The 16,956-nt window shown below is 32.8% G+C and overlaps 1 pseudogene across 1 annotated transcript; it reads left to right on the top strand.

Annotated features, from left to right (window-relative positions):
* Positions 1–9,219: 9,219 nt before the first annotated feature.
* Positions 9,220–12,413, top strand: LOC114275298 (receptor-like protein 6 pseudogene; annotated as a pseudogene). Its single transcript, XR_014336275.1, has one exon. The product of XR_014336275.1 is annotated as a receptor-like protein 6 pseudogene (transcript).
* Positions 12,414–16,956: the final 4,543 nt, after the last annotated feature.

The following is a 16,956-nucleotide window of genomic DNA, read 5'->3' as shown; positions in this document are numbered from 1 at the left end:
ACCTAAGTCGGTAGGGGGAGAATTGTTGGGATATACCTCCTTATTGGAGTGTGGGACCCAATTGATTTATTAAAAGAGTTTTAATTTGACTTGGTTTAGTATAATATATTTTTATATATTATATTTGAGGAGACCCAATCTAATTTGGTAACAACTAGGGTTTTGAAAAAACCTAGATTCATAATATTGTTTAAGTGGCTTGGGGAAAAATACCCAGCGGTAGGAGCATACACTTTTGTGAGATGTTGTTTTCACCAAAGAGAAAAGGGAGGCAGCAGCACATTGATGGTAATTGATCATCTTTGTTTAAAGTGGATTGGTGCTTCAATTTTGGTTTGATTCTTTGGTCATTCAGTGTGGTTTCGGCTGGTGCTTTGGAGACCAGTTTGGGTTATTATTTTGGTCTTCTTCAACTTTGATTCTGAAGATTTTTGTTCATCTATTTGGTGAGGTCTTTCCTCTTTGTTTATTTGTGATTATTTGGAATTCACCTAAGGGTGTTTTGTGAGACCATTAGTGTCTCGTTTGTAATCGTTTGGAACTTATTTGGTTGATAGTGGAATCGGATTTCGATCCCGTGGACGTACCTCACATTGAGGGAACCACGTAAAAATTCTTGTGTTGCCTTTGATTTAATTTTTTCCGCATTAGTTTTTATTCCCATTGATTGATTTACTTGTGGGGAATCACATCGATTTTCCCTAACATGACTGAGTTAGTGAAGGTTAGAGTTGCTTTATGGGCAAAATCAAATTTGAAAGAGTTGAAGTACTCAGTCCATGACATAGCATCTAATCTGAAGCAGGTATGCTATTGTGTATAGTTGAAAGTCAATTCAGTTGTTGTTGCAGAATAAAGGTGTATTGTTTGGCAGTTGCTGCTACAGAGTTACTGCTAGACTGTTGCTGCTGTGAGAGGTTGAATTGCTGCTAGATTGCTGCCAGTTGCTGCTAGATTGTTGCTGCTGCTACTGCCAGTTACTACTGCTGTGAGAGGCTGTATGGCATATGAGGTCTGCTGGTGTATGATGCTGTAGATGTTGAAGGCTATTCAACTAAATCTGAAGGAGCTATGAGATCTGGTTAAGGTGAGAGTTGCAATGTGGATCAAGTCTTCTCTAACTCCAATGGTGTTCTCTGGGAATGATATTGTGTCAAATCTACAACAAGTGCAGTTCTGCCTATGTCTACTGAGGCTGATATGCAATGCTACTATTTTTTGTTCTGTTTTTTTGTTCTGCTTTCCACCTCCAGTTGTATTTTTTGTTGACTGTGGCTGAATTGGTGGTGGTCTTTAATGTCAAATTTGTAATGCTGGTGTCTGCCTGCTGAGGTTGACCTGAGGATGCTCTGTTGTTTTCCTTGTTTTGTTCTGCTATTGTTTTCTTGTTATGCTATATAGACAACAACTGGCTGGCAGAAGGTGGAAAGTAACTTGCAGCTGTATGGAAAGCAGTTGGTTATTAGTCTTAGTGGTTGTTAATAAGGAGAGGTCTGGTTTGCTATGCTCAGCTATTGGTTTTGAGTTTCTCTTGTCTCTTTTGTTGGTTGCTCACCAACTTTGGGAGTGATAGCAAATGATAGGTTGGGCTTCTTGATGCCAACATAGTTAGGATGATTTAGCTCATCGTGATGCTTTTGGACTTGCCTCTCTTTATTGATGTTTGTTGTTTTTGTACCTTGTTCTTTGCTCTTACATCAATAAAGTTTCTTTCTTTGCCGATCAAAAAAAAAAAAAAAAAATTTAGTCAAGTCTTCAAAGGCGCTGACTTTTGATTAGAAGGGCCTACTCCCTTAGAGTTCGCAACCCAAATACCAAAAGCACTAAACTTCCATATAAATTCAAAGCCTTGCAAGGGTCATTGCCCCCTCAGCCCCCGTGGGTACGCCAGGAGTAACAATTATTAAATTTCAATTTATTTAAATTTAAGAAATATTATGTAAATTCAACTTGATCTACTTGACTCAATTCTCATTCGACACAACTCTCAATATCTTGGTTTTGTCCTAACAATGTAATTTTGGTTTCCTTCTTGTCACTATGTGACTAATTATTATGACAAGTTTTAACAATTTTGGTGGGATTAAATAGTTATTTTGGACCACCTTATCACTTGTGGAATTGATCATGCTTGGCTCCTTTTGCTAGTCCTTCGCCCATCTTCCCTGTTTTCATTTTTGTGTACCAAGAACGTTTGTGAGTTGTTGGCTGCTCCATTAGTTTTCTTAGGGGTTAGATGTTTTCTGAGTTTAATTTTAAATTTAAGAGAATTTGATGGGCCAGTGAGCTATAACATGTTTCGTTTTAATATTTTGAATTGTTTATTTTGTAAGGATTTCAATATATATTATTAATGAAAAAAATTAAGTTAGTCTTGTAATCATAATTTTTTCATTTTGTCACATTTGTCTCTACAACATAGATGACAAATATGTTTTTTTAAAATAGGCTATCTATTTTTTTAGATACAAACACGATAAAATGGAAAAGGTTATGATTATTGAATCGACTTAAGTTTTTTTTATAGATGATATATATAGAAGATCTCACAAAATAAGCCTCTTGGATCATGGGAAAAAGACTTATAATGAGCCTCATATGCCCATAAAGTTCTCGGGTTTATATTTGTCCAATCCTTTTTGTATTACCCAACTCGTCAAACCTGTCTCGTAGCTCATCCCAGCCTGCTTGACTGCGCAACCCGTCCTATCCCAAAATAAATAAATAAATAAAATGGGATATGCAAAATTAAAAATAAAAAAAAAGGGTTGGGGATTTTTCAAGGTTAGGGAAACTCGATTCCTGTTAGGGGGTGGGGGCGGGGGGTGATGGGTTCCTCATAGGAGATTGGGGGTGGGGATAGGGACGGGGATACTTTTGGGGGATCGGGACGGAGAGTGTAATCCTCAACCCCGCCCCGACCCATTGCCATTCCTACCAGCAGTGGCCATGCCCCCAGTTGAAATAAAAAAAAAAAATATTGATATACATAACTTTTGAACCTAATATTAATAATATTTAATTATTTAGGACCCTGCTTTTGCTTTTTCTTTTGTCATTGTCAAGTAGTATGGCCCCACCTATTTATTAGATGGCCCAAGTCTTTTCTTTCTTAAAATAAAATAAAATAATATAATATAAAATTGTAGTAAACAATAAAATATAATTTGAAGTTCCCTTCTTTTTCTGCTGGTACTACGGAGTTATCATTTTTAGTCATGAAAATTGTTAAAACTAGACTTCACAACAAAATGAAAGATGAATTTCTTATAGACTCCATTGAAAAGAAAATTGCTGAAAATTTTACCACGGAGTCAATTATTGAAGACTTTCGAGATATGAAAGAGCGTCAAGTTCTACTTTGATAGATGATTGAGTTGATTTGTATAAATAATTATTTAATACATGACTTTATTTTTATTCATATATTAAATTCACTAAACATATGGTTATTTTATTTTTTACTAATTTAATATTAAATTTTAGTTTATTTTTTGCATTTAGAAAAATAGTAGTTTATATCAATTCATATAAAAAAATGGGGCATTTACATATAAGTCTCATTTTGTGAAATTATAATCCATTAAGTTCTAGATAAAATTATTTGCTCCTTCAAGTCTCATTAATTTTTAATAGACCAATTTACCCTTCCAAGACCTTCTCTATCTGCCAAACAATTGATGTCTTCATTCTCTCTCTTACTTCTACACCCACTCCCCACAATAACAACAACCAAACAGACTCTCTCTCTCTCTCTCTCTCTCTCTCTCTCTCTCTCTCTCTCCATCTCATAGACAAAGAACAAAGCGTCGAGATCGCTTGCGGCGAGCTCACAATCATTCGTCTCTTGCAAGGCGGAAACGTCGTCGCAGTGGATAGCGGTAGTGAGACTGAGGAGGCGGTGAGAAGAGAGAGGCAAAGAGCGCCGAAAGCCATTGTTGAAGTTGCCAAGTGATGAAGTTGTCTGGTGGTGTTTTTTGGGTTGTAGTTTGAGGTTTGGTTTTATTAATTTCGGTTGATCTGAGCTGGAGATATATGTGGCCTCAAAATTTGATAAAGGCTTATTTTGAAAAAAAAAAAAAGTCAATTTATTTGTTTGTTGATTTATTTGAATCATCATTGTGTTTAGTTTTATAATTTTAAAATTGAGAATATTATTAGTTTAAAATTGAAAAAAATAATAATATTCTCAGTTTTAACACTGAAAAAAATTGAAAATTTTCTCAATTTTACTAGATATTTTTGAGAAATTTCTCAATTTTTTTCATGATTAAAATTGAGAATATTATAAACTGATAATGTTCTCAATTTCGAAACAGAGAATAATTTCAGTTTATAATTATCAAAACTAATAAATTTCTCAATTTTTTTCCTGAAAATATTGTCAGTTTTAAGAATTTTTTTCAATTTTTTCATGATTAAAAATGAGAATATTATAAAGAATGTTCAAATTGAAAACAATAGAAGATGAGAGAGAAAGCTAGAGAGAGCAAGCCAATGATTTTGATCAATTCAAGAGACAGGGTTGTCAGAGAGAGAGAGAGAGAGAGAGAGAAACTGAAGCATCTTGTGAAAGAGATTTTGTGGGCTGTAACAGGGTGATTGACGAAAACAAAACTAAAATTTACAGAGAGAGGAAGCAAACAAGGATTTGATGTTCCATTAGTGGAAAAAGTAGTGCGTTCTTGAACATGAAATCAACCTCGATGATTTCTTCGTCAGAATGAAAAGGAAATGGAAGGTGAGCTTCAATGACGGAGCCACCGGCGCGAGTAACGTAGGCATAACCGAGAAATCTTTGAGATCCTTTGAAATTGTATCTTCATCCACTTCCCATAATTGATTTGATTTTGTTTTTACTAAATAATACCGATGTTGTTATATATATATATATATAACTGTTTGCGTTGAAGGGTAAAAATGTCTTCTTATTTATAAATAGGACTTATTGGTTCAAAAACTGTTAAATAGGACCTAAGTTATTACCAAATATGTAGATAGGACTTTTAGGTAATTAATCCTAAAAAAATTTATTCATGTCTTGGCTCCCTCCTACAAATGAATTTCTAGTTCTATCCCTGCATCCCATTGATGACCCCTACTTTATAGGAAGAAAACACATAATCACTTTGTCTACAACGTGTGAGAAAAAATAGGAAAAAGTAGTTTCGTGGCTCTATACAATTGTAAGGATACACTACGTAATATATAGATTGAAACTACTAAATAATTTCTGCCTAAAACAGGCATCATTAATTATTGAAAAATTAGTTTCTACACACCAATTAAAAAAGTGTGTATAAGATTTGCAATTTTAATTATGAATCATGTTGATTAATTATAAGATTTGTAATTTTAGTTGTGAATCATTTTGAGAGGCCCTTTCACTCCTGGCCAATTACTCAACAAAAATTGTCATGTGACAATCACATCAGACATTTTTGAGACAAAAATTGTCAGTTTATTTTATTTTCAATTTATGTTATACTTTTCTACAATATTTTTATTTTGTGCTATGTTTTCTAAACCTACTCAGAAAGGGGTTGGGGGTGGTGAGTTTCGAAAATATGGTAGAGGCAAAAAATAATGTAGAAAAATATAGAATAAGTAGAAAAAGAAAGAAAATTACAATTTTGCCATAAAATATAGGGTAAATTATAAATAGGTCCTAATAGTTTGATTTAATTTCCATCAAGTCCTATTGAAAATATGTCGTTGTGTGATCGTCGCAAAAAATAATTTTGTGACGGTATTTTTCATGTCGCTAAAAATTTATAATTAGTGACTTTTTTTGTCACAATTTTTATAAATTGTCGCTAAAAGTTAAAAATTAGTGACTTTTTTGTGACAATTTTTTTAAATGGTCATTAAAACTTATAATTAGTGACATTTTTTATGACAATTTTGAAACTGTTGCTGAAAATTAACAATTAATGACTTTTTTTGATAGTATTTGATGGAAAAAAATGTCATTAATTATCATAAGACCTATTGGATAATAAATCTACTTATTAGGACCTATTTGTAAGTCTCTCTAGAAAATACCTCACGTGAGTGTCACTTGACTAACTAAAAGATGATATTATAATTTGATTGAAAGTAAAATTTGTTAATTATTATAATTGAAAAATAAGACTACAGTGAAATTTAATGTAAAATGCAAAAATGTAAAGTGCAATTTATCTTATTTTTTTAACTCGTGACCGAAACTTGTGATATATTTTTGGACAAATACAAATATATATATATATATATATATATATCTACGGTTTGACCCTCTTAACAAAATAAATTTTGAGTCTTTAATTTTATCAATTTAAATTTTAATATTTTTATTTGTTTTTAATTTAAATAAATTGCTTATTTTTGTTAACTAAAATTAATGAAAAAAATAGTATTTTAGTCATTAAACTCACTATAAAAAATTAAAAAAAAAAAACTCAATAGGGTGAGCAACAGATATATCAATCCGTCCAAACAGATTGAACTGAACTGATCCACCGCATTTTGGACGGATGCGTGATGACGAGCGGACGGTTGCGGATTGATTTTTTCCAATCCGCCAAGTTTTGGACGGATGTCGGATTTTAGATTCATTTGGCCGCAACCGAACCTCCAAACCGCCAAACTACGAGCACCTTTAGTAATTTGCAAGATTTTGTGTTCTCAATTTGTTTAGATATTCTGTTTTTATTTTCAATTGAAAAAGAGTTTAAATATTGTGTTGGATATATTCTGTTGAAAAAGAATTTTCAATTTGAATATATTTTTTGAATTGAAAAAAGTAAATGTATTATTTATTTATATTTTTTGGTTTTCAAATCTAACTCTAAATATAATAACTAAAAAAGATGATTGTTTTTAAAAACAGATATACATGTAACAATATAGAGGCATACAATCTCTATTACTACTTTGTTCATGATTTTGGTGGTTTGAATTGTTTTTATATTTTAAGAATCACATATTGTAATACTTTATGTGGATGAGGCATGCAGTGATTGTAATATTTTAAAGTTTCAAACTTTTTTTTTTTAGATGAGGCGTGCAGTGATTGTAATACTTTTTTAAGTCATTGACTGTAATACTTTTTTATTTATTTTTTTTTTTTTTGAGGAAGTGCACAAGTTGAATTATGTTGAAAATTTATAAAATTTTAAACCGCCAAACCAATTCACATCCATCCACTAATCCGTTAATCTGCTCAATCCACATCCGCCTGATTGGTAGACGGGTGCGAATTGATTTCCGCAACGACTCCCTTCCACCCCTAAATGTAGGTATACATAAATGTCTAAAATACTCATTTTCATTGAGATTAATGACTAAAATATCTATTTTTTCATTTATTTTACTTAACAAAAATAGATAAATTGTTAAGATTGAAAATAAATCAAATGTTTAAGATTTAAAGTAATAAAATTAAAAATTAAAAATTTATTTTATTATGAGTCAAACCCTATAGTTTTTTTTTTTTTTTTTTTTTTTTTTTTAGGGACATTTATACACAAATCCTAATTTATGAACTTATACTCTATTAAGTCCCAACTAAGATTTTTTAGACCTTCAAATTCCATTAAATTTTTAATAGTCGGAATTGCCCTTCAACTAATGATTGTTCATCATTTATGATTATCTATAAAAGAATATGATGATTTGACATTTATTTTGATTTTCAAAATTTTAAAATATTAATTTTAAAATTGAAAAAATTAAAAAGAATTTATGTGCAAATTTATTTATTTATTTTTTTTTGAAAAAATTGAAAAAACTAATTTTTTTTTTATGCAAAACTGAAAATTTTGTATCTATAAAGGAGCATGATGATAAAACATTGATGTGCAAAACTTATATATATATATATATATATAAATAAAAAACTTTAAAAATGAAAAAAACCAATAATGTTCTCAGTTTTAAAACTAGATAAAATTGATAATGTTTTCAGTTTTATAGGATAGTTGAATCAAACTAATAAGTAGAAGGGTAAAAACGTTTAATCCTATACTCTATTTTTTTCATCAATTAGTGAAACAATTATCTGAAACATTACTATACAAAATTGAAAATGTTCTTAGTTTTAAAAATTTTAAAAAAAAACTGATAATATTCTTAGTTTTACTAAATAGAATTTGTTGGTTCAAAAAATCTTAGATAGAACTTGAGCTATCATAATATTTATAAATAGAACTTTTAAATAATTAACTCTTCTTTGTATAATTTCTTCTAAGTTTTTCCTAAAAGTAAGGACAAAGGTCGCGTGTGTCCATCAAAGCAATCTTAACGTGTTTTTTTTGTTGTAGTAAAATAAAATAAAATAAAAAATAAAATAAAATAATAAAATAAAATAAAATCTGTAATGTATACTTCATCAAAGTTATAAATCATTATGATTATGCTATAAATAGAATAATATAGTGTAAATGTTATGTCTTAAATAATTGTAAATTAAATGCAAATGGAATTTAGAGTTGCTCCAAAGATTCGAAGAGAGTGGTCCATTTCTCTCTCTCTCTCTCTCTCTCTCTCTCTATATATATATATATATATATATATGTATATACAGGGCCGATCTTGAGATTTAGGAGGTCCAAGGTGAACTTCAGAAATTGGGCCCTCTTGCATTAAAAAAAAAAAAATTCATGAATAAAGCGGTAAGTTACAACTTTTTTATTTGTTTGTAGTCACAAAAAAATTTACTTGCACATATAATCATTAAAATTATAAACAAAAATTTATTTTCATATATTAAAATAGAAAACAATCATTACAAATATTTAAAAAAAAATAAAAATCTAGTCTTGTTATGTTTTTTTTGGGCCCCATGCTCAATTGGGCCTATAATATTTAGACTTTTTTTTTATATATATCTAAAACACAAAATTATATTAGGACTCCTATTTTCAACACCAATTTAGGAGACCAAGGCACAAGCCTCTCTTTTGTGTACCCACAGGCCGGCCGTGTATATATATATTTGATAGTGGTCCATTTCTTATACTTTGTTGACCCACAGGCCGGCCGTGTATATATATATTTGTGATAGTGGTCCATTTCTTATACTTTTAGTTGACGTACTAAAAGAAATAAATAAATAAATAATTCTTAGACTCCGTTGAGCATTTTTTTTCTCTATAATGACGTGGCAGTCCATGTTTGTAGACTTGACTTGACTCCCAACTATAAAAGCACATCACTGCCATTAACTTCCTCATCCAAGATTGGTAACCAAATTTGATCATGGGTTCATCTTTGTATCTTTATAGTCTCTTGCTCTTGTGTTGTTTTTTTCATCTTATTATATTGAGTAATTCTTCCTCTTCTCCACCACCACTATGCCATGAAGATGAGAGCTCAGCCTTACTAGAGTTCAAACATAGCTTTTTCATTAACAAGTCCGCTTCAAGTGATCCTTTGGCTTATCCAAAAGTCGAATCATGGAGGCTTGAAGGAAAAAGCAATGATTGCTGCTCATGGGATGGCGTCGAGTGTGATCACCACACTGGTCATGTGATTGGCCTTGACCTCAGTAGCAGTTTTCTCTATGGCTCTTTCAACTCCAACAGTAGCCTCTTCAACTTGGTTCACCTTCGGGGGATAAATCTTGCTGACAATGACTTCAATTATTCTCAAATCCCATCGAAGATTGCACATCTTTCAAGTTTAAGAAGTCTTAACCTATCCTACTCTTTATTTTATGGTCAAATACCTTCAGAAATTTCAAATCTTTCCAAGTTAGTTTTTCTTGATTTGTCTGGGGGTTGGTATGTTCCAGATCTTTTGAATCTTGAAAAACCAAATTTGGGAGACCTACTTAAAAATCTAACCAATTTGAAAGTAGTTGACCTCAGTTGGGTGAATATATCTTCTACAGTCACAAGTGATTTGTCAAACATGTCTTCACTAACAACTCTTAGGCTTCGAGGTTGTCGACTGTATGGTAAATTCCCAACAAGCATTTTTCGACTACCAAACCTTCAATTTCTAAATGTGGAAGACAATGAAAATCTCACTGGTTGTCTGCCTGAATTTCATCGTACTAGTCCCCTGAAAGCATTGGAAATTGCACGAACGAATTTCTTCGGAATGCTACCGGATTCAATTGGTAATCTTGAATCCTTAAGCATTTTGGCATTAAATGAATGCAATTTCTCAGGGATGCTACCAGCTTCGCTTGGTAATCTAGCCCAGCTCACCATTTTGCACCTTGGTACTAATCATTTTTGGGGTAAAATTCCTTCATCCTTGTCAAACCTAACACAACTAACTTACTTACATCTTAGTAACAATAATTTCGATGTAGGAGCCCGCTCGTTGATACTAGGCAAGCTATCCAAACTCTCTTTCATAGACCTTGAAGGTATGAAAATACATGGTGATATACCACAATCTCTTGCCAACATGACCCAACTATCCTATTTGTCCTTAAGGTCAAATGAATTACTTGGTCAAATCCCATCTTGGCTTATGAACGCCACGCAATTAATTGCTCTAGACCTCTCACACAATCAATTGCAAGGCACGATTCCAAGCTCAATCTCTCAACTTGAGCATCTTGAATATTTTAATTTTGCTGATAACAACTTGATTGGTAAAGTCAAGATTGACATTTTTCTGAAGCTCCTAAACCTTAACGCATTTTATCTTTCAGGAGACAAATTAACAGTGCTTAGCAAAAATAGTACCAACACTACTCTTCCTAAGATCATGGCTCTAGGATTGTTATCATGCAACTTGAGGGAATTTCCTGATTTCTTACGATTCCAAGATGAATTGCGTATTGTGTTTTTAGGTGATAACAACATTCATGGCCAAATACCTACTTGGTTTTGCAACACAAGTAAAGAAACCATGGAAGTTTTGGCACTTCCATATAATTTTTTGACAGGCTTTGAGCAACATCTAGATGTCATTCCATGGCAGTCACTTAAGGTTTTAGAACTCAGTTTTAACAGGATGCAAGGATCACTCCCAATTCCATCTCCATCCCTTATTTATTATGGGTTCTCTGATAATTTACTTACTGGAGAAATTCCACCATCATTCTGTCAGCATTATTCTACACGGGTTCTTGATTTGTCTAACAATAACTTAAGTGGCACAATTCCTCAGTGTTTGGCCAATTTTAGTGATTCTCTGTTGGTGCTCAACCTAAGTTACAACAATTTTCATGGTACTATTCCTCAGATATTCATGAACGGGAACCAATTGAAGTTGATTGATTTAAGTCAAAATCAATTGCGTGGGCAGGTACCAAGATCATTGGAAAATTGTACAATGCTCGAGATTCTTGTTATTGGAAATAATCAAATTGATGATACTTTTCCTTTTTGGTTGGGAGCTCTTCCTCAGTTAAAAGTTCTTGTTTTGCGATCTAATAGCTTCCATGGTGCCATTGGGAATCATAAAACAAATTTGATGTTTCCAATGTTGCACATCATTGACCTCTCTCACAATGGTTTCTCAGGTAACTTGCCCTCAGATTACTTCCATAACTGGAATGCAATGAAAATGGCCAAGACAGAAACCTGGACATATATGCAGGAAGCTTCAGAGTCACTCATTGCAGGAACCTGGACGGTCCCATTGGTTTATAATTACTCAGTAACATTGGCTAACAAAGGCACACAAAGATTATACGAGCATATCCAAACTGCTTTTGTAGTTCTTGATTTGTCAAACAACAAATTCAAAGGGGATATTCCAGAATCTCTTGGAAGTCTCAGTGGGCTTCAGGTGCTAAACATTTCCAACAACAATCTCACTGGCGTCATCCCGTCATCCTTGGCGAATCTAACAGACCTGGAATCATTGGACCTCTCTCAAAACCAGCTCTCTGGCGAAATACCTCAACAACTTACCCAACTCACTTTCCTTGAATTCCTAAATGTTTCTCATAATCATCTTGCAGGCCCTATACCTCATGGGAATCAATTTGATACATTTGAAAACAGTTCATATTATGAGAATTCGGGATTGTGTGGCAACCCTCTGTCAAAGTTATGTGGAAACTCAAGGTCCTCACCACCACCACCATCACTCAGCTTTCAAAGTGATGACTCAAAGTTCCCAAGTGGTGTAGACTGGATTGTCATATTCATGGGATTGGGGAGTGGGCTAATAGTCGGGCTAGTTATCGGGCAGGCCCTGACCACGAGGTACCATGAATGGTTTGTCATGACCTTTGGAAAAGGGAACCAAACTCAGAGGAGGAAGAAGGGACGAAGAAACTAAGTCAATAAGCAATATTTCTTGTGTAATATATGTCCATATGGATGCTATTAGCTTATGTGAAGTGCAATGCTTCTATCATTTGCAAGTTATCTTGTGCAGTAACACAAGTTGTTTATGTTTGTACTTTGTTCCATGTGCTAGGAATTATAATGAATAAAATGTGGTTGCTACTTTACCATAATGCTTTGCTATGTAGCGGGAGTTACAAAAATATTGCCTTCCATACAATAATAAAACTACCTAAATTATTAATTGAAACATATTTCTAATATTATTAAAAACAGTTAATTGACTTAATGATTTATTAATGAAATGAGCGATTTGTTATGAAATTAGAAACCTCAAGGGGTGGAATGTAGTTTCCAAAATTACAGGAGGCGATTCGTATTTTAATCAAAGCTCATGAGATGTATATATACCTTCATTAATTTAACTGATCATAATTGATTAAAATCAAATTTATAATAATGATATTGAACTATCAAAGCAGCTAAGAGGATGATTTAAACGAATGTGCTTCAAAATATTTCATAGTCAATAATTTAAGCGAGTGGGGAGTGGTGGGTACCAAGTCTTTACCAAAGTAACTTCCTTGAAAGAAAGTTTGTGAATTAACTTTTGAATTAAAACTTTCCAAATGACAATAACTAAGAGGCCAATGATTTAACTTTTGAATTAAAACTTTCCAAATGACAATAACTAAGGTGAGGAAGGAGGGGAAAAGGGTCTTACTGTGCAGCCGGGAGTGTTGTGCGCCAAAACGGCATGCTTTGGTGCGTTTGTTGTTTTCTTTTTTATTAATATGTTGGTACGTGTGCAGCTGTTGGTTTCTTTACATTGCTTTAAGCAAAATTAACAAAAATAAAGGATGCTTACCAATCAGCCTTGTTAATTAGACTTATTTATTTACAGGTCCTAACTGATAAATTTATTATTATAAAAATAAGAGATTAATAAATTTATCACTATAAATTTATTCATAAAAACAAAGAGACTGATAAATTTATTCATGAAAACAAAACACTGATAAATTTATCACTTAATAAATTTATCAATAGGACTTAATGGGTAATAAGTCTCAAAAGTAGGACCTATTGGTAATTTCCTCCAAAAATAATGAGGGAAAATTATTTTTAAAAAATATCAGAATTTGACCTTTGTAATAAAATAAATTATGAGTTCTTTTTATTTTATCTATTTAAATTTAAATATTTTGATTTATTTTCATTCTAAATCATTGACCTATTTTTGTTAAGTAAATTTAAGCAAAAATAATATTTTAAATATTTTATGTATATCTACATAAAGTTTAATAACTAAAATATTGTTTTCGTTAATTTTTATCTAACAAAAAATGAGCGAATGATTGAGATTGAAAATAAATCAAAATAGTAGAGTTTAAATTGATCAAATTAAAAACTAATGATTTATTTTGTTACAAGAGTCTAACTATAATTTTTAAAAAAAAAAAATTCAAATAATAATAATTATAATAATAACATCAATATTGTTCTCATTTAGGCAAACCAATTAAAAAAATTATAAAACACTTAAAATATGTTTGTTAAATTTACTTGCAACTATGTGTATTATTACATATTATTTATTGTTTTGTTAAAAAATTAACCAATTAACTCGAGTCTCCCCAATTTACTTCAAAGTCTTGAGATTATACGAGGTGAGCACAAGTTGGCCTAGACACTAAATATACTAAAGATGACTTATATTTATCTGCGAATAATAGAATATAAGTAGTTATACTCTAATAAATATCAATATAAAAAGAAATATAACTAGTTTGATTTTCAAAAAATCAAAAATAATAATCAATAAATATACATTACATTTCAATTCATATGAATTTTCAAAAATAAAATAACAAATACGTCAGTACATATTTCTCCTTACTATAATAAATGCCTTTGAAAATTTGTAAGGTTTTATTTTATTTCAAACTAACAGCTTTCTCTCTTTGAAAAACAAACAAACAAACAAAACAAACAAACAAAGAGTCAAAACTGTGCCGTTTTGTGTGTACAGCACACCCTGCTGTGCAGCACAGCAGGCATCCCTTGTCTGAACCGAGGAAGGAGTGGTTGGTTTCAAGTTTTCATAACAACTTTAGCACTAGGAGACATTTTTCAAAAGTACAAAAACAAATATATTCTTTATTTTATCTAATTATTTTAGTCAATAAATATATATGTATAACAAAATTTTTACAATTAGTTAGCCACGTTTAGTGGGAGGAATTGTTTGCCTAGTCTCTCTTGACTCTTCAATTGTATTACGGAAAATTTTTTTTGGTTAAAATAATAGTAATTAAAACTCTTATTTGTTTGTTATTTAACAAGTTTAAATTAAGAGATTTATTGCAAGTGAATGATAAATATTAATATGTGTGGTTTTTTTTTTCTTTTTACATAGATTATAGTCAAGTTTATGTTGGTGATTTTTCCAAAATAAAATGGGTTAAGTTTTGGTACTTTTTTAAAAGAGAAAATTACAATTATCATCATGTATTTAACACCCGCCACACTTTATCTTTTGACCATTTAATGTTGACAATAAACCCCTTAAATTTCTAGACAACCCCCACATTACCATTAGGTGATATTATTGGAAGGGTAAGCACATAAATTAACAACCCTTTTCCATCCAAACTGTACATTTACTACCCCTTGCACTTTAGAAAGCTCTATATATGTTCCCCTCTATGAAGCACGGATTCTCCGAAATGGTCCCCGTACGCGTATCAGATACGGATACGAGTCCGATACGGCGGGATACATATCAGATACGGTAAATAAGTATCCTATTTTTTTTTTCTTTTGAATTTCAGATACATTTGGGATACGCGAGGATACTTTAGGATACGCTCTGGATACTTTCGGGATACAGGGGGGCTAAAAAATAATTTGAAAAACTTGTAACAGGGGTCAAATTATAAAGGAGGCCGGCATACCTCACAACCGATTAGCCTAATGAACCGGTCAATATCAGCTCGGCCATGAGTATCGCCCTTTGGCCCCTTCGCAAGGGATAGTCCGGCGATGCATAGCTCGGTTGTGTGCATGTGATGGCAACTCTCCACAAGTGATAGGCCGGTCGTGGTATTCTGGTCAAGTGTGCCACCTGGGCCAATGGCGTGAGGGAGAGAGGAAATCTGCTCCAAGCATGCGCCAATGCCGTTGGACAGTTCTGCGTGTACTGGTGGGAGGACTAAGCCTTTACATGCGTAAGGTGGTGAGAGGCGAGCACTGCCACCTGTCCTGGGAAGGACAGCAGAGGTAGTGCGCACATAATCTTGAGGCTGCATGGCCAGCCTTGAAATATGGAGGAGGACGAACGTTAGAGGTATGCAACTTCTTCCCCAAAGAGAATACTCTCTCTCTATCAGTCTTCTTCTTCCACAAGTGGACTGACTTGATCGTCGGAGGGTCTATCCGGCACACCACCGCCGGGCAGCTCACCGTTTCTGTGTTGCCAGGTAGACGCCGTCAAGAGAAGCTTGGTTTAGTATATTTCTGTTGGGCTGTGGCTCACCCTTTATGGGAACATCATTTTCAGGTTCAGGTGATAAGCTACCTCCAAGGACTTAGTTTGAGAGGGTTTGGGCTTCTGGATTTTCAAGAAGATTATCTTTAGTTAATTGTTTTTGTTTATTAGTACATGTAAACATTCAAGCCTAGGGCTTTCCTTGTAATGAGTTAGAACTCATATTTTTGTATCCAAGTGTTGGCTTGGAAAGATGTAAGCCTGTTGGGCAATTTATCTGATGTTACATGTAATGCTTTTACTTAGTAATACTCTGATGAATGAATTAATAAAATGTTTTCATTAAATAATGCGTGTCAATGATATATATATAATGGGTTCATTTTGAGGGCGTTACACAAAATTACCCAACATAGAGAATAAAAAATCCCAATTCACAGAGTCATAAGCTTTCTCAAAATCAAGTTTTAGAATTAGCCCTTTTTTCTTCCTCTTCTTCCAATCATCCACTACTTCATTTGTAATAAGCACCCCATCTTGTATATTCCTGCCCCCAACAAAAGCTGATTGCACATCTCCTATGATCTTAAGCAACACCAACTTTAGCCCTGCAACAAGCACTTTAGCTAATATTTTATATATAGAACCAATTAAACTAATTGGTTGAAAGTCAACCAAACTGGTAGGATTTTCTTTCTTTGGGATAAGAGCCACAAAAGAGCTATTCAGCCCTTTAAGTAGCATCCCATGCTCATGGAATTTCGTAAAGAAGCGCACAAATTCATTCTTGAAAACTGGCCATTACTTCTGAAAGAACATCAGATTAAACCCATCCGGGCCAGGAGCTTCATTGCCATCACAACCTTTAATTGCAGCCCAGACCTCTGTTGCAGAAAATTTAACTTCCAAAACTGTAGATGATTGTTCACTATCAATATGTTGGAAGGGTCCACCCAACTTAGGCCTTATTTTCCACTCATCAGAGAACAACTTCTTAAAGTGTGTAAACACTTCAGATTCCAGCCTTTGAGGATCTACATGCACAATACCATCCACTGAGACAGAGCTAAGGAGATTTCTAGTTTGTCTACTTGAGGCCATAAGACGAAAAAACTTGGTGTTATGGTCCCCTTTCAATGCCCATGTGAGTCTAGATTTTTGCAACCATAACCACCCATTTCTCCTGCTTAACTTCCACAGCTCATCTCTTACATCCCTTCTTCT

The sequence above is a fragment of the Camellia sinensis genome, chromosome 7 (genome assembly GCF_055761805.1).
Source record: "Camellia sinensis isolate YWXY chromosome 7, ASM5576180v1, whole genome shotgun sequence".
Taxonomy (NCBI): domain Eukaryota; kingdom Viridiplantae; phylum Streptophyta; class Magnoliopsida; order Ericales; family Theaceae; genus Camellia; species Camellia sinensis.
Note: the sequence above shows the minus strand (reverse complement) of the source record. Positions and strands in the feature narration are given on the sequence as shown.